Here is a 27,478-nt window from a genome sequence, read left to right on the forward strand (position 1 = left end):
CAGTCCTTTCAGGAGACTCTGTCATTGGGGCTCCCCGTGAACCAGACCCGACACAGACAAGCTCACCCAGGCGTCAGGGACACCAGCTTTTGGTGCCCCTGTGTCCTCCTACCTAGAGGCAATCCATGGAACACCACCAGACACTCGGAAACCAACTCCACCAGCTCAGCAACTTCTGACCACCGTGTTGTTCAGGGCTGGAGAGTGGGGCTGACACCCAGCAAAATCAGCTAAGTGGATGAATGCAGGAAATCTTCAATATGAAGCAGAGTCCCACACAAGGGAGCAAATGGGGGAAAACAGCAACTTGGAGAGATCAGAAGATGCAGAGAGCAGGAAACTTAAAAAAAAAAAAAAGTCTCATTAATTTTCCAGAAAAACAAAACATAATATCCATAAACAAGAAAGGAATGGAATATATTCTGAAGAACATACTCAGTAAATAAGAAATTTTTGAAATTTAATATTTATGGGGCAGGAAAAAAATTTTAAATTTCGTCTATTAGGACAAGATGACAAAATCCAGGAGCTCTAGAAAGAGGAGCAGAAAGATCAAGAGACACAATAAAGGAAGGGAAGAAAGAAGAGAGGGCCCTCCAGGAAGCAGGACGCCTGGCAACAGGAGTTTCAGAAAGAGAACGAGAAAAGAGAGGTCAGGAAACCCTTAGAGAAGTAATCCAAAGACGGCAGAGAAAGGAACGTGAATCTCCGATTTGGAAAGACAAACCCACCAAGGACAGCTGGGGGGATGAATGCAGGACCTGGAGGAGGAGTTCACTGTCCAAGTTCCCAGAAAGGAAAACCCCGGACAAAGAACCCAATCCTGGAACAATGGTGATGTCTCCACACGGGTTCCTGAAGCATTAAAGGAGGGTCCCTGAAGATCAGGGTCGGAGGTCTTGTCTAGAATTCTACACCCAGTCAAATTAGCAATGGAGATTCAGGACTCGGTGAAGAATGCTCAGACCGGCCAAGTTTCACAAAGATACCTGCCAGGCAACTTTTCTGGAAGCTGTTAAGAAGAGGAAGATGTGGGATCCAGGAGGCAAGAGATTGAATGCGAGAGAGAGGTGAGGGGGACCCCAACAGTGGCGCCGGCCAACCCCAGCCGCTGTCTACACAGAAACTGAACTGGAGCAGGTCATGAGGCTCAGGGAGAGGCTTCTTCAAGAAGATGGAATTTATGAAAGAAGTACTTCTCACGTTTAGTTACGTAGACAGGAGCTTTACCCAGCTGGGCACAGTTGACAATGGCATTAATGATGACTAAAAAAAAAAAAAAAAAAAGAACCCCCCCCCCCCCAAACCATTAACCTCAGGGAAAATAGAGTTGTCAAGAGGGGAAAGTCATCAGGGAGTACTATGTGGCTCACCTGGGAGCTCAGACAACCCAAAATGTGGGTGAGAGGGAGGGAATGGAGGGAGGGTCAAGTCAACAGTTTATGTCGGCCAAGTCGACAGTTAAGGCCTGAAACCAGAAAAATCCCAATAGAAGCCATTTCCAGGGAGGAAACCCACAAAGAATCCAAAAAAGAGTTGCAAGAGGTAGCAGGGAAAGACAGAGGACGGCGGGGTTTGTGACAAACCCAAGAGGACTCCCTGAGTCTCATGGGGCCACCTCTGACTCCCAGGCACTCCTGTCCCCTGCCGGGACCTGTGGGTGCCCACTGTTCCATACTCCCCACCCGCACGCCCCCCCCCCCAGCCTGCTGGCAGCACCTGCCTCCACCCTGCTGGGTGTCAGGAGAGCACGGCCTCCCCTCCCACTAAGTGTCCTGGGCAGACCGGGACACCCTCGGCCTCCTCTAGCTCCTCCTCCGCTCCCTGGTTGGGGGCTTCCTGTGGGTGGGGGTTGCCCACACCAGAAGCCCACTGAGTTTTTCTTTCTTTCATGTAACAAATATTTATTGAGCGCCTCCCCTGTCCCAGGCCCTGGGGAGAGGTCTGTGACCGAGGCAGCTGCAGCCTCTGGCCTCACTTTAAACAAATAAAGCCAGGAATACGAATCAAGAGGGGAGCCATGAAGGAAGAGAACCAGGTCTGTGCAAAGAGGGCCCCTTTTACCCATGGGGACCCGGGAGCAGGCGGGGATGGTGACAGCAAACTGAGCACCAGGGCTTGAAGAACGGAGGGAGGAAGTGAAGAGGGACAGATCATGGTCTGCTCCCCCCCCCGTGCCCCCACCATCACAGTGGCCAGCCAGGGCCAGGCTTGTCAGAGGACAGCAGGGAGAGCATCCCTGACCCACCTTTGAATGGAGATCGATGTCCCCCCGCCGGGGGATCCACATCTGCGATTCACTCCTCGCTTGGTTGGACGGGGTGCTGCAGCCCCGGGCAGGGAAAAGCAGGGGGGTGACGTCCTCTGCCAGGGACATCAGTCACTGCAGGTCTCTTCCCGCCCTGTCCCTCCACTTCACCCTGCGCTCACTCAGGCCTGCGCTGCTCCCACGGCTCTCAGGGACCACTCATGGACCGTGGTACTCGGGCCTCACTACTCAGACCCCAGCTGCAGCCACCACAGGCCAGGCTCAGGGCCACAGAGCTGAGGGCCGGTGACCATTCAGCACCCTCCTCCCTGCAACTGAGGAGGCCGTCCATGGCAGGGCGGGACCCAGGTGTGGAGCCTCCACCCGCCACCACAGGCCAACAAAGGCCTCCAGAGGGGCCTCGTGGGCTCCGGGCCCCTGCCCTTGCTGGGCCGCCCACCCAGGGTGGCTCCTGCTCTGGGTGACCCACTTCCAGTCCCCCTGGAGCCTTTCTGACCTCTCTCCTGCCTCCCGCTCACACACCCAGGGTCAGCCCAGGAGTGAGGAACCTTCCCTGGGAGGAGCTGCCAGGGTCCGGTCCGCCCCCATGCCACACCCCGCTGGGCTGGATGGTGTCACAGCTGACTGGGCCGAAGATGAAGGTCAGGGTGCTGTGGGGAGAGGGCAAGAGCCAAACGAATCGGCCGCCCACCCGTCCTGGCAGACAGTGACCTCACTGACAGCGCCAGGCTTGCCTTCACCCCCACCCCACATACTGAGCAGAGAGGTTCCCCCAGAGAGAGCCAGGGAACAGGGGCCGGGAGAGCCACAAGCCACAGGCATGGTCCTGGGCGAGGTGGTAGAGTACCCCAGAGTTCAATCCCCAGCACACACACACACACACACACACACACACAACTCACCCAGACCACACTCCAGGAGTGGATTCAAATCCAAGCTGACCCCAGATCCAGGGAGCCTCCTCCATTCCCCAGGAATCAACAAGCCCTTCCGGATCCATGGACTAGCCAGAGCCAAGGACACTGGCATTCCCAGTCTGGCCTGGCAGGCTGCCTCCCAGCCAGAGAGCGCCCAGACACCCACCCTTCCCACCTCCTGCCTGGGCCAGTCAGGGCAATGGGTCCCAAAGGGATAGGCCAGGCCCATCTCCAGGCCCCCAGAAGCCACTGTGGCCCTTCCCAGGGCTCAAATCACCCAGAACGCCGAGCCCGCTCCCACCCTCTGACATGGTCCCCTTTACCCATCAGCACCTCAGGGTGAAACAGGGTCAGAGAGAGGATAAGGACAACATAGGTAGGGTGACACACACACCCGGGGGGCAGGGGGAGCAACCACCTCCTAGGGTGGGGGCTGGGCGAGGGGCTGGACGGTTCCTTCCAACCTCCTGGACACACGAGGACCCTGGACCCCAAAGGTCTGGCATTCTGAAAGGTCATGGTTGTGGCAATTTTATATCTGCATCCATGTTTGAGCACCGACTACATACGCAGCACCCAACAGCACTGTGCTGACCGGGCGGTTAACCCATTTTTGAGGGTGCAGGGACTTGTCTGAGGTCCCCACTGGTAAGTGGCAGGGCTGCGATCCCACTCTGTGCTGACTGGGGCCACAGGGCACTGACCCCACAGTCCAGTGTCCTCATGCCCCACCCCACGTGGGCTAGGGGAGGTGGCGGCAAGGGGCTGCAGTGGGTCCTCGATTGGAAAACCAGGGGCCTGACAGCCAGTGAGCCCTCGGTCCTGAATTCTCCACAGAAGTTGTCAGATCACGGGAAGGAAGTCCCACTCTGGCCCCTGTCTCCAAGACCCCTTCCACGCTCTGCAGACAAGAGCGCCCAGTGTCCCTGGGGACGCTAGGAGGAGCAGCCCCTGGAAGCCGAGTCAAGAGGCCAGCACAGGGCCCAAGAGGGGCTGGGGTCCCGGACACTCCAGAAGCCACAGCCAGCCCTCTGCCTGAGGTGACAGGGAGCTCGGGCTCCAGCCACAGATGCAGTAACTTGGGAAGGGGCAGCCCTGGGTACAGGGTTCCTGCCCCTCGTCTCAGCTCTGGTCCAGGCAGTCCTTGGGTTCAAGTCCAAGCCAATCCCAGCTCCAGGGAGCCTCCTAGGTTCCTCAGGAGTCAGCAGGCAACTGAACAGTCACGTCACAAAAGTACAATCGGTCAACGGATCCATGAAAACATGTTCAGCATCTCTAGCAACTAGAGAAATGCAAATCAAAGCTACACTGAGATTCCATCTCACTCCAGTCAGAACGGCAATTATCAAGAACACAAGGAACAATAAATGTTGGCAGGGATGTGGGGAAAGGCACACTCACACATTGCTGCTGGGACTGCAAATTGGGGCGACCCTCTGGAAAGCAGTATGGAGATTCCTCAGAAAACTTGGAATGGAGCCACCGTTGGACCCAGTTATCCCATTCCTCAGAATAAAGACTTAAAATCAGCATACTACAGTGACCCAGCCACATCACATTTTATAAGAGCTCAATTCACAATGACCAAGCTATGAAATCAACCAAGGTGTCCATCAACAGATGAATGGATAAAGAAACTGTGGTACATATACACAAACGAATATTACTCGGCCATAAAGAAGAATGAAATTATGGCATTTGCTGGTAAATGAACGGAACTGAAGAATACCATGCTAGGAGAATTAAGCCAATCCCATAAAACAAAGGCAGAATGTTCTCTCTGATATGCAGATGCTAACACACAATAAAGAGGGGGAGGGAAGAATACAAGGTTATTGGATTAAATAAAGAGGAATGAAGGGAAGAGTGAGGGATGGGAATAAGAAAGTTAGTAGAATGAATCCCACGTAACTTTCCTGTGTTCACTATGAATCCACAAATATACGACCAGTGTAACTCCACATCATGGGAACAACCACCAGAATATACAAACCCCATATACGGATACTATGTCAAAATACACTCTACTGTCATGTATATATAAAAAGAAAACCAAATAATAATAATAATGATAATAATAATAATAATCAGCAGGCCTTTCTGGAATCCTGGACAGACCAGAGCCAGGGACCCAGGCGTCGGAGTCCCCGGTCTGCTGGCCTCTCTCCGGCCTGCCTGCTCTAGGCTCCATGGGTTGATCACCCCCCCACCCATGCCTCTAGCCAGGCTGCCAGGTCCAGTAGAATCCCCCCGACTTTAGGAGCTACAGGGGAGATGGAATGCCCACCTCTGCTGTGCACGCCCCCTCCAGACCCAGAGTGGACACCATTCAAGGTTCCTGTTCGAAAAGAGGGACAGAATAGAGGAACCTGGCCTCCTCCCTGGTCAGTGCAGCCGGGGGCCCCGGGGCCAGGGTTGGCAATGCCAGCAGACTCCACCTGGCCTCCCTCACCTGGGCTCCCTTGCCCTATCCCTGAGAGACGGGGGAGAGGGCAATCCCACTCCCAGGGTCAGGCAGGACACGGGAGGTGTCAGGTAGCCGGGGTGGACATCCCACCCCCAAACCCTGACAGCTCCAAAGATGCCCGCGAGTCTGGTAACGTCTGGTAACCTCGGCTTCCCCATCTGTAAACAGAGGCCATCGCAGTCCCCTCCAGAACCCCCGACTGTGGACGGAGGGGACAAGCGAGCAGGCAGACACGGGGCCTGGAGGATGGGAATTCTCCCCAGCAGCTGGGCCACCCCAGGTCCTGCTGAGCTGCCCCCAGGCTCCCACTCCCAGTGCCCCACCTCCACGGATTCAAGGTGGGGGAGGAGCTGGACTTTAAAATAAAGTGAAATTTGCTTCTCATTAAAATGAAGTTTGTCACCTCGATCATAAATTGTCCTTCTCAGCTGCAGAAAAAGGTCCATTAACACATTTTTTTTTCCTTTCTCCAAATGAGGCGAGAGTGGGTAGATTTGAAAATCCCTATGGACATTGAAAAAGCCAGAAAAGTACCCCCCTAAAGAGCCCCCCAGCAGCCAAAAAAAAAAAAATCATTGTAATTATCTGTCTGGGAGCGGGCTCAGGGAGAAGCCTTAGCATGGCTCGTTAAGGCGCTAATTAGCAGGAACCAGCTTCAGCTCTGGGGACTGGGGGCTGGGGAGTGGGCTTCAGCCTCTCCCTCCCTCCTGCCACCCCCTACCTTCCACCCACTCAGCCTCACCTGGTTTATGGGCATTTGCTCTCAGGTGAAATCTGATTAGGAGCTAAGGAGGTGTCCCCCGTGGCTGCAGAGCACAAGCTCATGAAGGCAGGAAACGGGTGGAGGCCAGGGCAAGGGCTGCTGCTCTGGAGACCTAGAGCCCAGGTCCCTGCAGCAGCCCATCCCTCAAGCCCAGGGGCCCAGAGACTCGGGCCCTGGGAGGCCTGGACACAGAATGGACAGCCTGGAGCAGCAGGCTGTGGAGGAAGGAGGTCGTCTGGAGCTCCAAGCACTTTTAATTCCAGCACTAACACAACACAACCAGCCAGGCGGGGCAGCTCGCACCTAGGATCCCAGCTACTCAGGAGGATGAGGCAGGAGGACCACAAGTTCAAAGCTGGCCTGGGAAATCTATTAAGACCCAGTTTCAAAATAACTTGCAGAGGCTGGCCTCGAATTTGAGATCCTCCTACCTCTGCCTCCTGAGTCACCAGGAGTATACTGTCTCCAATTTTTTAAAAAAAATTAACAAGGGCTGGGGATGTAGCTCAGTGGTGAGCACCCCTGGGTTCAATCCCCAGTACTGCCCGTAAATAAATAAATAAAACGGGGCTGGGATTGTGGCTCAGTGGTGGGGCACTTGCCCAGCACGTGGGAGGCACTGGATTCGATCCTCAGCACCACATGAAAATAAGTAAATAAAATAAAGGTATCGTGCCCATCTACAAATAAATATATAAAAATAAATAAGTAAGACAATTTAATGAACACTAACTCTGTGCTCAGCTTGACCTAACTGACTCACAAATTGAGTCAATTGATCCACGACACCAACCCCACTTTGCGGATGGATGGGCAGGCTGGCGGCATGCTAGCAGGTGAGATGTGAACGGAGACAGGCCACACTGAGCCCCATCCCTGCTCCCCACTATCCTGGGAGCCCTCCACCCAGCCTGACTCCAGCCCCACATCCCTTGGCACAAGGCTCCCATGTTCTCCTGGGGGCACCTCTAGCACCAGCTGCCCTGTGACTTGCCCACTGCACAGATCTCTGCCTGGGGCCCAGCCTGGGGGAGCAAGGAGCCAGGGCAAGCGTCTCTCCATCGCCCTCGTAGCCCTGCCGAGTGATGTGGGTGCCAGCCGGGCCCTGGAGCCTCTGCCCAGGCTGAGGTGCTCCTCCCAAACCCTCAGAAGGGGTCTCCCAGGGACAGCTGTCTGTCTATGTCCTGCCTACTCAGGGGGTCCCTGGGCCTCCCAGCCCTCCCCTAAGTCCTGAGAACACCCTGAGGCTCCCATGGGTCCCCAACACCTCCCTCCTCGACCCCTAGCTCCATGCCCTAAAGGGGCTGCTGAGCCAGTTCTGGGAGGGGGAGCTGCTCAGGGAGGGGGCTCAGGCGCTGATCCTGCCCTGCCAGGCCCCCTGGAGACCCTCTCTGGAGACAATGGGCCAGAGGCCTGGAGAGCCCTGCTCTGCCCTGTCCAGTGTCCCAGTCCAGGGGGGCAGTGAGAGTGTGCGGGCAGCATGCCTCAATTCCCTGGAATGTCCTCTCGAACCCCAACACTGAGCTGACTCTGCACCACCTCAGCGCCCCTGGACCCTGCCCCAGAGAGCCCAGGGCTCCAGCTGAAATCACACAGCAAGTCACAGCCACACGGGGACTGGATCCAGCAAGGAGAGGAGGGCCCCGGGCCAGATGCTTATGTCCCACACTGTCTTATCTCCCAGAACTGAGGACAGCTAGGAAGACCTTATCCTGCCCCTCTCTCCACCAGGAGGTCTTTCTTTATCTCCTGGGCCATGCTTGCATAGTTCCAATGACAGCAAGCTCACTACCACACAAGATAGCCCGTCCATCTGCAGCTCTAACTGAGAGCCTCCACCTTGGACTCGGCTCTGCCCTGGGGCAGTGGGTGCCCACCACAGACCAGGGGAAGGGTTCAGCTCCTGAGAGATTTCTAGACAGCAAGTGTTACCCCTGAACCTGCTATTCCTCGGATGTTATGTCCCAGTCTTCCTGCCTGCCACCTCCTGTTGATGTCCCTGTGGGTCAAGGTGGAGCTCAGTGTGAAGCAGACACTGGTGGCAGCTTGAAAGCCAGTCCCTTACTCTCTCTGACATGAGACAACTTAAGTAAACCTCTGATTCCAATGGCTCTGGCAACATGGACCAACCACACCCAGCCCTAGATAGGGCCATGCACACCAGATATGATCAAGCCACTCCAGAAATCTCCTCCTCCATATCAGACTCATTGCTCCTTATAATGCAGCCTTGTACACCTGTGCTGAGGCTCTCCAGTACTCTCCCCTATGTCTGTGTCTCTCTAGGCTCACACCAACACTGTGGGAGTGAATCTCCTGTTGCCCATTGCTAAAGAGTTGGTCTTCTAACTCTGAAAATGTCTCCCTGCCAGCTCCAAGGTAGGCCCCCACCCAGAGGCCGCTAAACCCTGGACAGTGCAGGCACCCCACTATCCCCCAGATGCCTAATTCCAGGCCTCTGACCTCCATCAGCCTCCCTACCATTCCCTCACTAGCACACTGGCTGCCCCTGGGCCCCAGGCCTGGAGAGTCACAGCCCATTCCTCCCTCCCTCCCGATGTCCCAGCCGCCGCCTCTGTGGGCCCATTTGATGGTGCGCGCATCTGTCAGCCCGTGGCCGCCACTGCCACGGCTGTTTCTAGGGAAACAAGACTCCATTTATGACATTATCAAAAAGTCCAGTCCCTCCCGCCCCTACCCCGCCTCCCTTTATGGGGACCCAGATTTGGGCTGTAAATATTACCCGTCTCCCCTCAGGTTCTAACAGGCCCTGAATACCTGCTGTTCCCGAGGTCGCTGCAACCCCAACCCCACAGCCACAGCTGTCTGGGCCCTCCAAGGGGGTCGGCATCCCCACCACACCCAGGGCCACGGGACAGTCCCCAGCCTGCCCTCCACCCACGCACCCCTCCTGCCCTAGTTCAGGATCTGCTCATGGAGGAGGTGGTCTGGGGCAGGTCACTGTCCAGGGCTTCGGCAGGAGGAGGGAAGGGAACTGACCTGCCGAGCCCCCAGCCTGGGGCCCCAGATGACAGGCCCCTTACCTACCAGCGACCCAGTCCTCCTCCAGCCTCACAGGGAGCTGGAGTCCGGGGGAGGAAACGGGACCTCTGCCCGTGGTGGCGGCACAGCGGTGGCTCTGTGGGGAGCCAGGTGGTCAGATCCATGGAGGGCACAGCCCGTCCCCACAGCCCAGCCCCCAAGGCCGCAGGGGGGAGGGCAGACACCTCCTAGATATTTTACATGTTTTAATGAATTTCTATTTTACAGACAAGACTGAGGCACACCGAGGCCACCCAGCGGAGAGCCAGGATTCAAAGCCAAGCAGGATGGCCCCGGAGCCCAGCCCCAGAGCTCGGCTGAGAGCAGCCAGAGTCCGGCAGGTGTGGCATCCTCAGCAGAAGCCCACCCTGCAGAGACGGCCCTCAGCCGAGACCACTCAATGGGTGCAAGCCAGGCCCACAGGAGCCATTAGGTAGCAGCCAAACCCCTCCGGGACACCCTCCTCCCCAGGGACAACCAACAGGCACCAAGCCTCACAGGGTGACAGCTGAGTGCCTCATTTCCCCAGCCTCAAGCCTGAGTCACAGTGGGGACGGTGAGGATCCAATGCCCATGATTTGATCAACCATCAAGTAAGGGGCGAGTGTACGTGGTGGTATGTTATCGATGCTGGTGTCCTCACAGTGGGTCTGACGTCACACCCCACAGGACAGGCACGTTCACTCCCCAGGCCTAGGACACTTGGGGCATTTCATCACTCTCTGGGCCTATGACACTGTATTAGTGTCCCAGGGCTGCTGTGACGAATTACCACAGATTTGGTGGTTTAAAAACAACAGAAATTGGGCTGCGGTTGTGGCTCAGCCGTAGAGCACTCACCTAGCATGTGTGAGGCCCTGGGTTCGATCCTCAGCACCACATAAAAATTAAAAAAGTAAAACAAAGATATTGTGTCCATCTACAACTAAAAAATTTTTTTAAATTTTATTCCTCAAGGTTCTGAGGCCAGACTATGAAATGAGTTTCCTGGGCCAAAGCCCTGGTACTGGCAGGCCTGGTTCCTCCATAGGCTCTAGGGCCACATCCATTCCTGGCCTCTTCCAGCTTCTGGGGGCTGCTGGTGGCTACGGGCCTTCTTTGGCTCATGGCAATATCACTGTCTCCCTGGTCACACGGCCTCCTCCTCCTCTTAAATGAACACAAGTAAATGCAGCCAGGGCCCAGATAATCCAGCGTAATCTTTCCATCTCCAGGGCCTGAGCCCAATCACCCGTGCAAAGACCTTTCCCATACAAGGTCACTGTCATGGGTGCCAGGGATTAGGGCCTGGATATCCTTGGGAGCCATTATGTAGCCTTCCATGGTCACCAACCACCTTCTAAACACCTCCTCCTGGACAAAGGGGCATATGGGGCTTCCCACGGTCACAGCTGAGATCCTGGCCCCCAGCCCCCATCGGCAGGCAGAGGGAGCCTGTCTTCCCAGCCGCCCAGCCCAACACTGTAGGGTCCGCCCTCTGGCCAGGTTCACTCCTGACAAAGCTTCCTCCAGCCACGAGGTCCCCTCTCCCTGTTCCTCACTCAGGCCAGGCTTGCCCCCACCTGGGAGCAGAGCACGTGGCCTCTGCCTCCAAAGCTCTCTCCAGGTATCCCTGGGGTCCTTCAGGTCTTTACCTCAAAGTCACCACCTCTGAGACCCTCCCCACCCCTGACATTTCCTTCCCACTGCATTCTCTCCTCCTTGACATTATCTAACATGGTGTGGACTTGGCTTATCTGTCTTGTTGATTGTCTGTCTCTCCTAAGCTCCATGGTGACGGCCTCCCAGACCCTGGACCACAGGAGCCCACTAACTGCTCACCATCCACTCACCCACGAGCAGGGTGGAGCCAGGCACAGGAGGTGTGGGGCCCGTGGTGGACCACACACAGCCCCTGACCAGGACTGTCCAGGATGCTAAGCCCAGCAAGGAAGCCCAGAGGGGTGGGGGTGGCCATGCTGAGGAGGACTTCCCAGGACAGGGAGGGGTTCACCAGCAGGTGAGGAGACCGCTTCACTCCCTGCAGGAGGAACCACAGGCACAAAAACCAGGAACAAAGTGGTGTGTCCTGGGTTGTGGGAAGGCCCAGGGTGGGAGGCTAGTGGAATGGAACAGGGACTAGGTTTGAAGGGCCTTGGAGAGCAGGTCAGGGCTGACCTCCCCTGTGGGCCATACTGGGCCACTGACAGGTAGGACGTGGAAGGCCTGTGGGTCGGACGCTCCCCATCTAGGAGGCCTGGACGAAGCCCGGATGTACAAAGGGGGTGAGGCCCACCCCACACCAGGGTAAGGGGCTAGAAATCCCCCAAACTGCAGCTCAGCCAGGCAGTTTCTCAAGCCTGTGTCATGGTGGAGCCCCAAATGCCCAGGCCTGGTGAGGAGGAGACCTGGGCGAAATGGAACCACACAGCTGGTAATACAGCACCAGACGGTGCAGGGGCAGGAGCCGGCGTGGCCCTACGGAAGGAATCACGACCCCTTAAATTCCTAAGTTGAAGCTCCAACACCTAATGCGGGAAAGGTTAAATGAAATCATAAGGGTGGAACCCTGATCCAATAGATTAGTGTCTTTCTAAGAACAGACATCAAATCTGTGTGTGTGTGTGTGTGTGTGTGTGTGTGTGTGTGTGGTGTGTGTGTGGTATGTGCACAGCAAGAGGTGGTCATCTGTGAGCCAGGAAGAAAGCCCCCACCAGAACGCAGTTGCTCTGACACCCTGATCTCAGACGGTTAGCCCCTCGAACTGTGGGGAAATAAACTCCTGCTGTTTAAGGCCTGGCTCTGGGGTGAGTTGGAGCAGCCAAGGGGGCTGAGGCAGATGGCGGAGTCGAGGAGAGCTTCCTGCAGGGACCAGGCTTGGGCTGCCGCAGGGCGTGGAGACAGTCCCTGGGTGACAGGCCCTCCTGCCACACAGCAGGCCCTGGTATGGCTCAGTCCTGCAGCCCGCTGACCCCCATGGCCTCTCCGGGATTTACTTTTTCTGCTGTGGAACGCAGAAACAGTCCCCAGATGATGGGACGTTTCATCTTCCATCAAGTCCAGCCAGATCCCCGAAGGCAGGGAGAAGAGGCAGGAATGTTCCGGCTCCGGAGCACTGGATTCCAGCTTCCCCTGCCACGGCCATCAGAAGTACCTCGGCCTGGCCAGAACTTGCTGGGAATCCACAGCTAAGGCCTCCCCACAACCCGGCTCCCACCCCCAGGAAGTCGGAACCCAGGCTGGGCTCCGAGTGACAGAGAGGATCAGGATCCGCAGAAGAAGGAAGATCTATAAATAAATATACATTTTTATGAGACATGTTTAATTAAAGTAGATAGAAATTAATTTGCTTTAAGAAAATTAGAAGTGCCCTAGAGGATTTCAGAAGCAGGGCAAGAGTCCCTGAATCCAGGAGCTCTTCAGAAGGGTCTGGCATGGGGGATCACCCTAGCCACCATATGTGACATCCTCAGTAGGATACCCCACACTGGACATCTATGCATACCCCACACTGGACATACCATCCATCGTGTTCACATGGAGATGGCAGGTGTGGTCAGCCCCATTTTGCCAGGTGGAAACTAAAGCCCAAAGGGGAAAATGATTGACCCAAGGTCACACAGCATATCTGTGGAAGTCCCCATGAGAAGCTGCTAGTCCTTTCTGCCAACCCTGAGCATTTTATTCACCTAAATGGCTCAACATGCCCAATACTCCTCGCCCTCGATGCCCTGGCCTGAGCTGCTACTCCCCAGGCTTCTCCCATCTGCAGGGTGGGGGCCCTTGCACTGTGACAATCTGGCTCCTCCGAGGCCTGGCAAGGGGAAGGCGGAGGCAAGCAGCCTGGGGGTTGGGGACAGGAGCCAGAAAGGGAAAGGACCCGAAATCAACAAGCGTTCCAGAATTTTAAGCAGTTTTTGGAGGAAAACGAGGAACAGGTTCAGCTGTTGCAATTTGCTCCAGGGGAAAATTATGTTCCCGCGCTCTATTATACAGAACAGAAGGAACATTTGGTGGGTTGAATACTTGTTAATTTATTTCTCTGTTTGTTAATGGGCTTGCCGCGCGCATGCTCAAGCGCGTACACACACACACACACACACACACACACGTCAGCAGGAGGCACCCTGCTCCCCGCCCGGGTCTTCCTGCCACTTCCCTATCAGGTGGCACTCAGGTTTTTTGCTCTCTCCTCTCAACACCAGGGGTCTAGAAGAAGGCCACCCACAGTTTAGGGCCAGTGAGTCCCCCAGTCTCCTCATCTGAAAAACAGTCTGGCAATGAGGCGCCCTGACATGCCAAAGGCTTTGACCTTGAAGAAATGTGACCAGCCATGAGAAGTCCTTTTGAGTGTCCTCAGACACGCAGTAGGTCCACATGCTAACCAAAGGGATGATGCTGTCCTTGGATGGCTCATTGGAGCCTCAAACAGAGCAAGTCCAAACCAGATCCTGACATTTCCACCCACCCCAGAGTCCCCAAACCAGAAGATGGTGCCACCCCGGGACCAAGACTCAGACCAAGCCGACCTCACCTGACCCAGACTATCAGCCTTCACACCAGCGCCACCCTCCAGCATGAGCCCCAGTCCTGCAAGGCCACCCAAGCCACGACTCCGCCCTCTCCTCCCCTTGCCCGGCCCCCTCCACCTCGGTGTCACCTCTTCAGAAAGGCCTGCCTGGGCCCTCCCGGGAGACTCTCACCCATCCCCAGTCACTCCCTATCCCATGGCCCTGTTTATTTCCCTTCCAAGCTGGTCACAGTCCCAGGTTATCCAAGATATTTGTCATTTGATTTCCCTCCAACATAAAGGGACACCAGCTGAGGGCCGGAGCAGTTTTAAGATGATCTAGGTGCAATGTCCCCAGAACCTAGAGCAGCGCCTTCGTCCACCGTCGACAGCGGATGAGTGAAAGGGCAGATCTGCTCCAAACCAGAGGGGGTGGTGAGAGGGGCTCCCTGTCCCCAGGATGGCCTGTGCAGCTGCGGCCTTGCTGCCCTTTCGGCTCAGCAGAGGGACAGGTGGGGAGGAGGTGCACAGGGTTCGGACCCGGGTTCTCTAAACAGCGTGGTGAGGCAGTTTCAAGGAAGCAGAGGCCCAGCCACCCTGTGCCCCCTGCGTGACTTAATTATGTCTGAGAACCATTACAGGACGCATCCTCTGGGGTGAACGGAGATCCTGCTCTCAGGGCACTAGAGGATGATGGTGAAGCGAAAGGGAATCCCTGTCGGAAGACACCAGACAGTGGGAGTTGCCCAGGGAGCCGCGGTCAGGCAATAGGGAAGTGAGAGCCCTGCCCCCCAGAACCCAGGGCTCTGCTCTATCGCTGGCCCAGCCCCGGCTGGGAGTGGGAAGTAGAAGGCAGGAAGCTTTCTGAGTTGTGTTCACTCATGCTCCTGTGTGTGAACCGACCTCACCTCCCCGTTCCCCAGGTTCTATACACACACATTAGGCGGCTGGGAAAAGTGGCCAGACAGGGACACAGCTGTCCCCTCCCCACCTGGGCCTGGGGCAAGGGAGTGAGGGAGGAGGCAGGTACCCCAACGGGTAAACTGAGGCATGCTGAGAGCCAGCCAGTCTGGACCCTCCCTCGGGTGATCTGAAATAGGGGGATGGACAGGTCTAGGTCTAAGAAGGTCCCAAGAGGAAGAGGTGGCCCAAGTGGCCGAGGAAGAGCATTTCCCTACCCACATCCACCTCTAGGCACCGCAGGCAGGAGGAAGCAGGACTCAGGAGGCCGAGGGGGCTCTAGGGACAGATGCAGGGGCACCCAGTCGCATGCACACTCTCAAACTCACTTGAGAGAGGTTGTCCCTGAAGGGCCAGAGCCTAGAGGTGAGGCCATCCCAGCAGAGACCCTGCCAGGGCCCAGCGGATGAAGCATGGCACTGCGACAAGCCAAGGTGCCTTCCCCTTCCACGGTGCACATTAAGAATTATTCCTCTCAGGAGCAAACAATTTGTTACAATATCCACTGCGCGCGTTTCCGCTGGCGCCCTCCCATCCATCCTGGATTAATCCCGGAAGTCACTCCCTTCACTGAGGACATGCCTGAGTGTGCCTCCTCTTTTATTAGGGAAATTTTTCATTGTTTTGAGGAGCTCATAGGTTTTAATTTGGGGCAGAGATGTTAAAGGCTCCCTCAGTGGCTCAGAGGCACGGTAGACTTGTGGCTGAGAGGGTCCCCTGGACCCCCAGGCCTGGTCAGAACTGGTGGGGGCCACCAGACTCCACCATGGAGGTGAGCACGGCACCTCCCTTCCCTCCGAGGACCAGGGACACAGACCCCAGTGCTGTGTGGCAGCAGGTCACCCCTCAACCTCCCCAAGTCTCCCTGAGAGGCGAAGGTAGGGTGCATACATGGGTGTCACCTGCTGAGTCCTTCCAGGGACATCATGGCCCCTAATCACCACAGCCCTGGATTACAGCATGGACCACTGAAAAAGTGTGAGGCTTGAGGTTCAGGTCTTAAACAGGCCCCGCCCCCGCCAAGCCTTGCCTCCAGCTCCTTAGAATGAGGAGCTCTCAGACAAGCAGAGTTCAGAGCAGCGTGACTCGTGCCAGTTTGAAGGGACCGGCTAAGGGTGAGTAGGCAGCCCCAGCCCACTCCAGAGCCCTCCCACAAGTAGCGGAGCCCCGGATCCTAAGTTCTGGCAGAAGGCTGCCCCCTTGCATCTCCATAGGCACGTCATCCAGCTCTGGTGGCTGCCTCCTCCCCGGCCTGGCACCAGACCTCTGGCCCCCACCTGAGGCCCGGAGTCTGGGAAGCCCTGTCCACAGGTACTTCCCTGAACCCCTGCCTCGCCCCACAGGGCCCCAGTCGGATCTATGCTGGGGAATGTTTGTTGCCCGGCCGCCTCATGTCAGAAGACAACTGTCCCAACCCCCGCCCCTCATCCCCCACTCCAAGCAGGCCTGGAGCCCTCTGACCCCAACACCAGCCCTCCCCTCACCGCCAGCTTCTCCTGGGCAACTCACACCCTTGAACTTGCTCCTTTAACCTGTTTTTTTTTTTTTTTGCTCACTACATTCCCAACCAGGCACACCCTCTGCCATTCCTCCCCCAGCCCTGGCTTCCCCAAATCGTCCTGAACCCTAAGGACAAGACTGCTCCAGAGAACCCTCCCTGAATTCTCTTACCCCTTTTCCTTTTCTGGGGTTCCCATCATTTCTCTTGGTCCTTATGTTGCTACCAGAAGCAGGGACCATGTCACCTACTCATTCTGAGCCCAGGCAAAGCCCACTGGATACTCAAGAAAGGATGGAATCATTAAATGTTCAGGAAGAGGGAATAGGGGACTCCCACTGATGGAGTGCAGCACCTCTGTAAGGCAGGAATCCCTATGCCCATTATACAGATGGGGAGACTGAGGCTAAAGAACTGAATCATGAACCAAAGCATCAGGAGGGATGGGAACCAGCCCCACCAAACAATGATACTGAGATGCTGTCCACAAGTCCATGTGCCACATACAAGACCCACCAGCCCTGGTCCCAGCATGTCCACACATGCTATGCCATCTGACCCTTACCACCCCTCAGGAAGGTTATCTATGTCACTCAAGAGGCAACAGAGGTCCAGAGAGGCTGGGTCACTTGCTCAAGGCCACACAGTAAGGGGCAGGGCTGACTTGAATCCAAATTTTCTCAGCTCCCAGCCTGGTCAAAGCAGCTGATCACCCTCGGGTCTTTAGGGCCCACCCTCCCCGGGTTGCTGGCTGGCCTTTCCTATCCCCAACCAGCACGTCACCCTCTCCTAATTATCGCCCCAGCCCAGGGCTCCCGGGAGCGCCTGCATGACTGGTTGGTTGGCCTTTTGGAGGGGCCGGCCTCTCAGTCCTGCGTATTTACACAGAAGCCTCGGCCGGGAGGAAAGTAGGACACACGGGGAAGGAGGGGAGGGCAAGTGTGGGCTGCAAACACTCGGCCACCCTCCACGCCACCCGCCTGGACAGAGGAGCCACTGTGTAACACCGTCTCCTCAAATGACCTTGACAACTGCTGGGGGCAGTCCCCGAGCCCGAGGTAAAGGCCTGGGCTGTCCACTAGGGGAGGGCCTCCTCCTCGCCTAGGGACCTGGAGGGCCCCAGGGGACAGCCCCTATTTAGCATCAACCCTCTGTGCTGAAGGTCGCCTCACCTCTGCATCTGAACAGGGTGGTCCCAGCCGCCTCCCAGCCACTGTGAAGACACAAGGAGCCCAGGGTCACGCACAATGTGGGTGCATGCAGGGGAACCCTGGCAGGTCTGAGGTGGCACCTCTCCTGGGAGACCCAGCAGACACCCAGTCCAAACCAGATGGAGCAAAAGTCTCCCAGGTAGCCTCTGGGTAGCACCAGGATGAAAGGCAGGGGATTGACCAACAAACACCAACCATCCCGGGATGCCACCAGGACTGTGGGGTTAGGGTTGCGGTCCCACTGGCATGGGCTATCTGGGAGCCTGGAGTCTCAAGAGCCCAGGCGATGCTAAACCCTCAGCCAGGCTGGTTGCTCCTGGGCAGAGTCCAGACCATCACCACCATGCAGGGTCATCAGCACACCCTGTTCCCACTCCACCCGGGCCCAAGTGGGAGGAGCTGCCCTGCCCCCTGCAGGAGTGCCTCCCTCTGACCAGGGTAGCCCTGCTCCCACCCAGCTCAGACAGGGTGTCCAGAAAGGTCGGACTGAAAGCAATACACGCACTGCATGGACCAAACCTAGAGTCAAGCAGGGACAAGAAAGAGCCAGCAGTGCTGGGCGCGGTGGCACACACCTATAATCCCAGTGGCTCGGGAGGCCAAGGCAGGAGAATCCCGAGTTCAAAGCCAGCCTCAGCAACTCAGCAAGGTCCTAAGCAACTCAGTGAGACCCTGTCTCTAAATAAAATATAAAAATGGCTGGGGATGTGGTCAGTGGTTAAGTGCCCCTGGGTTCAATCCCCAGAACCAAAAAAAATAGAAAGAGCCAGCATCGCAGAGAAGCCGGGAAGGTCCACGCAGGCTAAGGGAAGGGTGCGCTGTGGAGGACAGAGTGGCCGTGGAGGGCACTGGTGGGCTCAGGAGGGGGCTGGAGGGGCAGGGCTGAGGACTCTTCTCTGCCCTCCCCGTCCACCTCCCCGGCCCACCCATTACACACAGCCTGTCCTCCACCTTGAGGCGGGGTGCCCTCTCCAGCACCCCACCCACCTCTGGCTGCAGCTGGGCTCCACTCCAAGCTCAGGCAGCCCTTTCATTATTCAGAAGAGCCTCTTGACTGAAAAGGCCTCCAAGGCGTCTCACCAACAAGTCCTTTAATTGGGAAGTTGTTAACTTCTCCAAGAGGAATTTTAATTTTGCTTCCCCACTGGCTCCTCTCCTTGCTCCTGGAGGCTAAAGCCACGTACTTGGCCCCACCCACACCCCTGTCCCCGCAGGGGAGCTGCCCTGAGGCAGAGGCAGGACAGGCAGCATGCTGCCCCTGGCCACCTGCAAAACCCTGGCCCCCACTCACTGTGGGAAGGCCTCCCTGTGTCCCTAGGGACAGCACCAAGCCTAGCACCTACGGCCACACTAATAAACATTTGCAGAGTGAATAAATGAAAGATAAACAGAAACACCTTCCCATCCTTCTCTCCTTTGAGCCTAGCCAAGGTCTGTGATCAAAATCAACCAGCACAGGGCTGGGGCTGGGGCTGGGGCTCAGCGGTAGAGCGCTCATCTAGCACGTGCAAGGCCTTGGGTTCGATCCTCAGCACCATTTTTAAAAATAAATAAACAAAATAAAGGTATTGTGCCCAACTACTTCTAAAAAATAAATATTAAAAAAAAAAAACCTGACCAGCAGGATAAGGCTTAATTCACAGTCAGGTAGACTGAGGCAGAGGTGAGACACTGCCCAGGGCACATGGTTAGTGGATGGCAGAGTTTGGGAGCTAGTCCTCCCAACTGAATCCCTTCCCTGCCTTTCACCAGAGGGTCCTGGGACTGGATTAAGAACCATGAACCTCACCAGGTATGGTGGTGCACACCTGTAATCCCTCCCAGGGGCTTAGGAGGCTGAGGCAGGAGGATCGTGAGTCCAAAGCCAGCCTCAGCAAAAGTGAGGCACTTGGGGCTGGGGATGAGGCTCAAGTGGTAGCGCGCTCGCCTGGCATGTGTGCAGCCCGGGCTCAATCCTCAGTGCCACATACAAACAAAGCTGTTGTATCCGCCGAAAAACTAAAAAATAAATATTAAGAATTCTCTCTCTCTCTCTCTCTCTCTCTCTCTCTCTCTCTCTCTCTTAAAAAAAAAAAAAGTGAGGCACTAAGCAACTCAGTGAGTCCCTGTCTCTAATAAAAAAAAAACAACAACAACAACAAAAAATAGGGCTCAGGGTGTAGCTCAGTGGTCAAGTGCCCCTGTGTTCAATCCCTGGTAACTCACCCCCAAAAAAAGAACCGTGAACCTGTGTCCCTGAGCCCCAATGCACAACCCACGAAGAAACAGACCTCCAAGAAGCCCCAATCCAGGCCTGCTGTAGGGATCTCCCTGAATGTCCTGACGCTGGGTGATCTTGATGCTCCACTTGGACACTTGAACACCTCAAGACAAGAGATGCCCACCAGGCCCAAAGACACGGGGTCGTCGGGAGACCATCCAATGCTGTGGAAATTACAGCTCTACTTCCCTGCATCATGGGCTCCCTGTGTCCCCTCAAAATTTATGTGTTGCGTTCTAACCCCCACTACCACAAAAATGTGACCTCACTTGGAAATTGAGTCATTGCAGATGTAATTAGCTTATTAGGAGGAGGTCACACTGGAAAAGGTAGGGCCCTTAATTCAATACAACTGGTGTCCTTCTAAGAACAAGTGTAGGGACAGTCTAGGCGATTTGGCCATGTGGCACCTGGGAGGGCACCATGTGAAGAGACACAGGAGAAACCAGAGATAGGCCTGGGACAGACCCTCCCCTCACAGCCTCAGAAAGTGCCAGCAGACACCTCAGTTCAGACTTGAGAGCTGCGGAACAGTGGGACAATGATTTTCTGTTGTTTAAGGCACTGAGACTGCGGTTCTTTGTTACCGCAGCTGTTGCAAACTGATACACCCTCAACCTGGGTTGGGTGCCAACTCGGCCCTTCACTGGTTGTTTGATTTGACAAGCCCCCACCCCTCTCTGAACCTTGCTTTGTTCACATTATCCCCAGAACACGTCTTGGCATACAATAGGTGCTCCATAAATGCTCTTGGAAGGATGAACACATGATGATATCCCTCTGTCACATGGCTGTGATAAGGACAAGATCAAGGAAGGGCTATGCTCCAAAAATACTAAAGCCCTCCACACCTGTGGTGACAGCCGATCAACAGCCACACACACAGGGGCCACAGCCAGGTCCTGGGTGTAAGGGGTGTCTCTGCGTCCCTGCCCTGCTCCATGAAGTTACATCTTTAAAGGGACACTAGGAAAGAACGGGCAACAAAACACACCGAGGGGGCTCCCAGCGGACAGAGGTGGCAGCAGGTGAGGTCTGCGCCCATCAACTAGGACACTGCCTGAGGCCCCGACTGCTGCTGGGCCCTGGAGTGGGAAAGGGGAGCTCCCAGATGCCAGCTGCACCTCTGCCCCATAAGGCCTAGATCCTTCCGTGGGCTTCAGGGAGGCAGATTCAGCTCTGTCGGCAGAGGAAAGAGCCACGGCAAGCCACCTCCAAGGCACGGGCTGCCCGGAGGAAAGTGAGGCCCCGTCCCTGCAGGTATGCACATAGAGGTCAGAGGCCCATTCCCAGGGACACCTGCACTCCCCTGGCATGAACTTGATTTGGGCTAAGGAATCCCATCCTTGCTGACCATCACAAAGTGACTGTGGGACTCGTTAATCATTCAGATTCCTGGATCCCCACCCCAACAGGCCTGACGCTCTGGATGAGGAGGTCTGAGTGGCCCCAGAAGACCCCTGTCTCTGATAACATCCCAACCCCCAGAGTTCCATGGTTTGAATGGGATTCCACTTGGGGAGAGCCCTGACATCGACACGTCAGACAGGACAGGACAGGAGAGGGACAGGAGGACGAGGAGGGAAAAGGCGAAGACGAGTTGAGATGACACTGATGAGCTGCAGTCATGACAGGACAGCTAGCCACACGCCACCGGACGCGGAAATGCCAGGGGAAGGTACTGACAGTCACTCGAAGGGGCCAGGGAGGTGGGGGAGTCGGGAAGGGGCACTGGAAGAGGCAGGATTTGAAAACAGCATTCTAGATGGTGGAGATGGGAGATGAGACTGAGCCGGGGGCGGGGGGAAGAGGAGTCACCTGATGGAAAGAAGGGGAGCAGAAACAGTGGACTTGAGCCAGATGGGGGAAAACCTTAAATCACCAGGACAAGGAGTTTGGAATTCAATCCTTAGACAATAAGGAGCCATGGTAGGTCCCTGAGGAGGAGCATGACTGAATCAATCGGCAGAGGAGCTCCTGACCACCGATCCATGACCAATGTCACAGAAGCGCAATGGCAACCTTCAGGCCATGGGAGAAATAGCAGGGAGGGTGAGCTAGCAGCAGTTTCTCAGGCTAGTAGATCCTCACGGGCAAGGCTGGAGTAACAGGCCCGCCCATGGGCAGGGAGCGCCCACCGATGGACCACCCTAAGCAATGAGCCCCAGCGTCCTTCTCTACTGACCCCGTCCAGGGAAGAGACTCAAAAAGCCCTGCAGATGCCGGCGACTTCCACACCTGCACAGGCAGCTGCTCCTTTCCCTCAGCGCGGCCTGTCTGCCTGTCTGTCTGCCTGTCTGTCTGTCTCCACACACACATCTGTACATCCTCGTGTGGACTCCAGCACCTCAAACACTTGCAGACAGGAGTCCTGCTTTCCCCCTCCAGGCCCACCAAGTCCCACAGCCCATCCTTCAGCTGCCCCTTCAAAGGACCCTCACTCGAGCCCTATCCCAACCCCGCTCCCAGCCCAGGGTGAACGCAGCTGGGGCCAGCAGATGTACACAGGGGAGGGGCCCCTGCTCCCCTCAGCTCAGGGAATTCTGCCAGAGATAACATGCCAGCCCCAGCCTTCTCCTGTGGCCCTCTGGGTCCCCATCACAGGCCACCCGCCATGGGGGATGAAGGAGAGGCCTATGTGACCAGTGCGAGACCGGGCGTGTGCGTCCTTCCTACAAAGAGACCTGCGCAGGGCTGAGAGCAGAGGGCCCTGATGTGGACACCACTGGTCCTGCTCTGGAGTAGGAGCACCCAGCCTGCCTGCCCTTCCCCCGCCACGAACCTGCCCCTCCCCTTCAAACACAGGAGCACTGACAGAGGGGACAAGGGAGTCAGGGGATGGCAAGAAAAACCCAGGCCTCTCCCAGAGCTTGGCTAAGCCAGGACTCAGCTCCAGCTCCGCACAGCCTCCACGGCTCCCGCTGGCCCGCCAGGCCCCCTCCTGGGTCATTACACCCAAACACAACTCCCCTGCCGCTGTGGCTTTGCTTAGACGGGGCCCGACCCCAATCTCAAGCCTAGTCCGCCCATCATACCCTCCATGCGCCCCTGTTCAGTCAGGCAATATTTATAATGACAAAACACTGGGAACCATCAAAATACACAAGGGAGAAGATGTGGATTCGCCGTGGCTCGCCTGGGCTGGAACACTATGCTGCCATTAACAATCCCATTACAGAAGAGTAGTTAATGACGGGAAAACGATCTTGGTACAGAATTAAATGCAGAAGGCAGGTTAGGAAACAGTAAGGACAGCTTGATCCCAATTATGTCATAAATACATATTTTGTAAAAGACTGACGGGCAAAACACCCGAGTGCTCAGATTTCTCTATAGAGAACATATTTTATAACCAGAAAAATAGAATGTTTGAAAAGAACCCTACAGGCCTCGAGGCTCAGCCCAGGTGTCGCCTGTTGTAACAAGCCTGCCAGCAGCCCCGCTGAGAGGCACACCCGCCCTGCCTCAGTTCCCCTGCTGGCTCCCTGCACTGAGCGTCCTCAGGTCCTGCACTGCCTGCTGGGCAGAGGCCAAGGTGAGCCACCCTGGCCGCCTCATTCTTCCCTATCCACGTCTTCTCGCCATCTCCCAACAGCAATTACACGTTAAACTGGAGGGGCCAATTAGCAGCTCAATCTACCCAAGACCAACTAATTAGCAGGAATATTTTGATGGACATAAGTGGACCTCAGAGCAAGGCCCAGTGCCCAGGAAGGAGATGCAGGCATCTGCTCCCACCGTGCCCACCAGCTCCCAGGCAGAGGAAGGGCCGGCTGAGCCTCCGCCACACACTGTCACCCAGTGCCTCCGGAGGAGGAGGCCAAGGCCGGTGGCCCCGTTGAGCATTGTGGGTAACATGGCAGTCCAGCGGCCGCCCCACGCCTTCCCCACCACTCCTGCTGCTTAACAAACTCAGGCTGCAGCTGCCTCGTGAATCCAGGAAGCCAAGAACAGGGAACTGGCTCAGGGTTAAGGTGACTTGTCTAAAGTCACAAGCAAAACAGGGGTCAAGCCTGGCAACAGCTCAGGTCCCCCTCCTTGCCCATCTCCTACCTCGAAACAACACGCTGTAGCTTCCTGTATCCCCTCACGTGGGACATGGAGTGGGAGGGCCTGTCACCTCCCACATTCTGAGTGCCTTTCTCCTCATGATATAGACAAAAAGTCCGTCTGCTCTGATCACACAAAGCCAAGGTCACCTGGCTGCCAGTGCTTATTACACACACACCTGGAGTCTGAGCCTCATCCTGCCCTGAAGGTGTCTAGACCCGCCACTGACTGGACCCATTACGCTGCACCCCGGGAGCTGGTGCCAGCCTCCTGACAGTTTCTTGGACCCTGAATATCTCAGCCCACACGCCCCACTTCCTCCTGACCCAGAGTCAAACATACATTTGGTCAATGTGACAGGACCAACGATGTGACGAGTCCTTCACTTGTCATTAGAGACCTCCCTCGCCGCATGGGAACTTATTAGCGAGCTTGTTGGTGAAACCACGTCTCTGGGAAGAATGCCCCGGGGCCTCCGAGCGGCTGCTGAGCCTTGCCACACAGAGGCTGGGCAGGTGGCACCCTCCTATCCAAGCTCCTGGACTTGACTGCATTTGGGGGAGATGGGAACCTCCAGAAAGAAGGTCGTGAGACAGCCTCCCCTCGAGACCCCAGCCCAGAAGGCTCCTCCACCCCCACTCTGCCCGTGGCCCAGAGTGGCCTCTTACCTCAGGCTGAGCAGAGTCCAGTGAGCACAGTGGGCCAGGGTCAGTTGCCCTCGTTGCTGTGGGCACCAGCATCTCAGGGCCTGCGGGTGCAGAAGGCTGTGGGGAGACAGAGGAAATGGTTAGGGACACAGCAGGGCAGCAGGGGCTCTGGGGGGCTCTGGGGACCACACATGCAAATGATTCTGATCCATGAAAATACTATGCAGCCGGCACACTCAGGATGACACACTGGGGCTTGCACGCTCACACGTGCTCTCACTCCCGAGCACCCTCATGGGCACGCAGGCTCTGGAGACTCAGGGTGTCTGCCCCAGGCTGATGGGGTCTGGCTCTGATTCTCCCACCCTGGGCCTGTGGTGTTGGGAGCCTGGCTTTCTGCATCTGTGCCATGGAGATTCCAGGACTTCAGGGAAGAGAAAGGGGACCCGGAGCCTGCAGCACAGCAGGTGTCCAGCAGTGCCACTGCCAGCCTTCCTCTCCAGCTAGGCCCCAGAAACTGGCCCCGGAGCTGGCCCCTCAGATAGGGAGGGACAGCTCCAGAGGCCTGAGCACCCCGCTTCCCAGTCCCCAAGGAGCCCAGCAGCTCCCAGCTAACCTCCCCTTGCCCCAACAGACCAGTGAGGATGCCAGGGAGTCTGGGGACACTGGCGAGGCCCTCAAAGGTACACGGCACAAACCCCAGGTGGAAGGCCAGGGAGGTAGGGGTCTCCCGGCTCTCCCACTTCCTGGCCGTGTGCCTGGGCAACGCTGCTCCCTCTGCACCTCAGTTACCGCTACCTCTCAGACAAAGTCCTGGATGCCTTCCAGAGCCGTGGCTGAGGGGCTCCCGTCAGATCAGTGTTTCTCAAAGCCTGGGACACACACCTCCGGGCTGCATGAGGACTGAGGCAGTGTGCAGACAGACATTTTTATTTTCATAGGTATGTGTTTATTTTTCTGTGTATTAGGAAAAAACATGACAGGCACATCACAGATGTGATTTCACGGCTGTGTGGCTTTGGGACAAGTGTGGTGATCCACCTTCAGATGTGAGCCAGCGCAATGACAAAGATCAAGAAGCTACAAGTGTAGGTGGGGCCAGAGGTGGCTGCGGGGATGGGCAGGGGGGTGACGGGAAGCTCAGGAGTTGGCATCTGACCCGCTCGCTGCCTCCAAAGACTGAGCCACGCCTGCCCTTCCCTCTCTGTCCGCCATGTGGCACCATCCAGCACAGGCCTGGGTCCCCAGGAGGACTCACAGGGTCGTCCAGTTGGGATGGCTAGGAGGATGGGTGCACAGGGCTCTGAGGAGGTTCCCACAGTGTGGGCCGAAGATGGCAAAGGCCCTAGAGTCCCTTCCAGAGCGGATGTTCCACCAAGTCTTAGATGCTGATGGAATTTCCAGCCACGAGGGAGATGAAGATGGAGGGACTCTGGAAGGGTCTTCCTGCTTCATGGGCTGCAGACTTGTTCTTCAAGATGGAGGGAGAAAGAAGGTGCTGAGCGGGGCCCTGATAACAGACCCACAAAGCTGCAAAACCTGGTAGAGAGGGTAGAGGGTCTGCTCAGCCCCTGATCCACCAGCCCCAAATTCTGCCCCTGTGCCAGTCAGCCCCAGGGGGACCTCCCAACAGCTGCTGGTCCTAAAGGACAGAACAGGACACAGTGGTGCCAGAGCCTGGACATCGCCTCGGCCCTGGATCCCCCAAGCCAGGTCCAGTCAAGCAGGTGTGCTCCCAGTGGCCGCCCGAGCTGGCTCCTGGTAGACAGTGCGCGGCCATCGGGCCCAGGCCAACACAGGCAGCCCCGTCCCTGGAAGGCCTCCAGACCACCTGGCTGGCCGCCCTGTGCCCTGTTCCACCTGAGCCAGCAGGGAAGGCCACCCCCACCGCACCTCTCCAAGCCCCCAGCTGCCATCTCCCAGATAATGAATGGGTCTCCCGCTCCCTCCCCCCAAACCTTCCTGAGCATCACGAGAAGTTGCTATGGAAATGGGACCACAGTCAGAGCATGACAATGATTTGGGGCAGGGGAGGAGACACAGTGGGAGCCAGGCGCTGTCCAGGACACGAGGCCTCCCCATGTGCCGAGTCCCAGGAAGGATGTGAAATCCCAGCTGCCGGCCTCCCAGCCAAGGCAGGTGGAGGGGCCGCAGAAGAGGTGGGGACTTCCAACTGGCCCTCCTGGCTCCTTGCCCCCTCGGCGGAGCCCAGGGAGCTCTGGGAATCTGATGCCTGCGTGTTTGCAGAACGACATGTGCGCAGGAGGATGAGACTTCCGCAGAATCAGCCTCTCAAGGACGCTGCCAAAGTGGGTTCCGGACCAGCGGGGAGGGAGGCTGGGATTCAGTGGGTGCTCAATGAACACTGCCACCACCGAGCAGGCCACGGAGATAGGTGCCTGCTATGGGACACACAGCATAGAATCACAGAGCTTGAGAAGCCTATGCCCATTATACAGATGAGGTCCAATGACAATTGAGGTCACCAGGCTGAACCCAGGTCTCCTCTTTCCCAGACCTGAGCCCCCATCAACAACCCTGGCTTTTCGGTCATTCATCCACCTAATCGTTCACTCAGTTATTCAACTTTAGTCAAATGCCTACAGTGTCCCTGGTGATGGAGATAGAGAGGTGCAAAGGACAGACAGGATATGAGCACAGAGAGGAGATGGTCCATCACGACTGCAGGGACGTTGCCAGAATGGAAATCCAGGGGCCCCAGGAGCAGGCAGGGCTACCTCAGAGTTTTAGGCTATGGAATTCTGAGCCATGCTTCAGAGGGAACCCTGAGTTTCTCTGAATGATCTCTCCACTGCCCCCTGAGCCCCAAACCCCCCACCAGGAGGCCATGGGGGATTATTTCCAATGAGCAACTCACTATAGGGAACGTGGAATGTCACAAAGG

At 56.6% G+C, this 27,478-nt stretch overlaps 1 protein-coding gene across 2 annotated transcripts in view; it reads right to left on the minus strand.

Annotated features, from left to right (window-relative positions):
• The window catches only part of Lingo1 (leucine rich repeat and Ig domain containing 1), a 192,308-nt gene that overhangs the window by 145,029 nt on the left and 19,801 nt on the right, over positions 1-27,478 (minus strand). Inside the window, exons 2-3 of one of the 2 annotated variants that reach the window (XM_058573805.1) lie at positions 24,595-24,690; positions 113-340 (exon numbers count right to left, since the gene is read on the minus strand). The gene's annotated coding sequence lies outside the window, so the exon portion shown is untranslated. The remainder of the gene's footprint in view (positions 1-112; positions 341-24,594; positions 24,691-27,478) is intronic. The other variant, XM_058573804.1, reaches the window with a different exon arrangement.

Source organism: Marmota monax, unplaced genomic scaffold (assembly GCF_021218885.2).
Source record: "Marmota monax isolate L192 unplaced genomic scaffold, Marmota_monax_Labrador192_F-V1.1 WCK01_AAM20220418_F8-fsc00111, whole genome shotgun sequence".
Classification (NCBI taxonomy): domain Eukaryota; kingdom Metazoa; phylum Chordata; class Mammalia; order Rodentia; family Sciuridae; genus Marmota; species Marmota monax.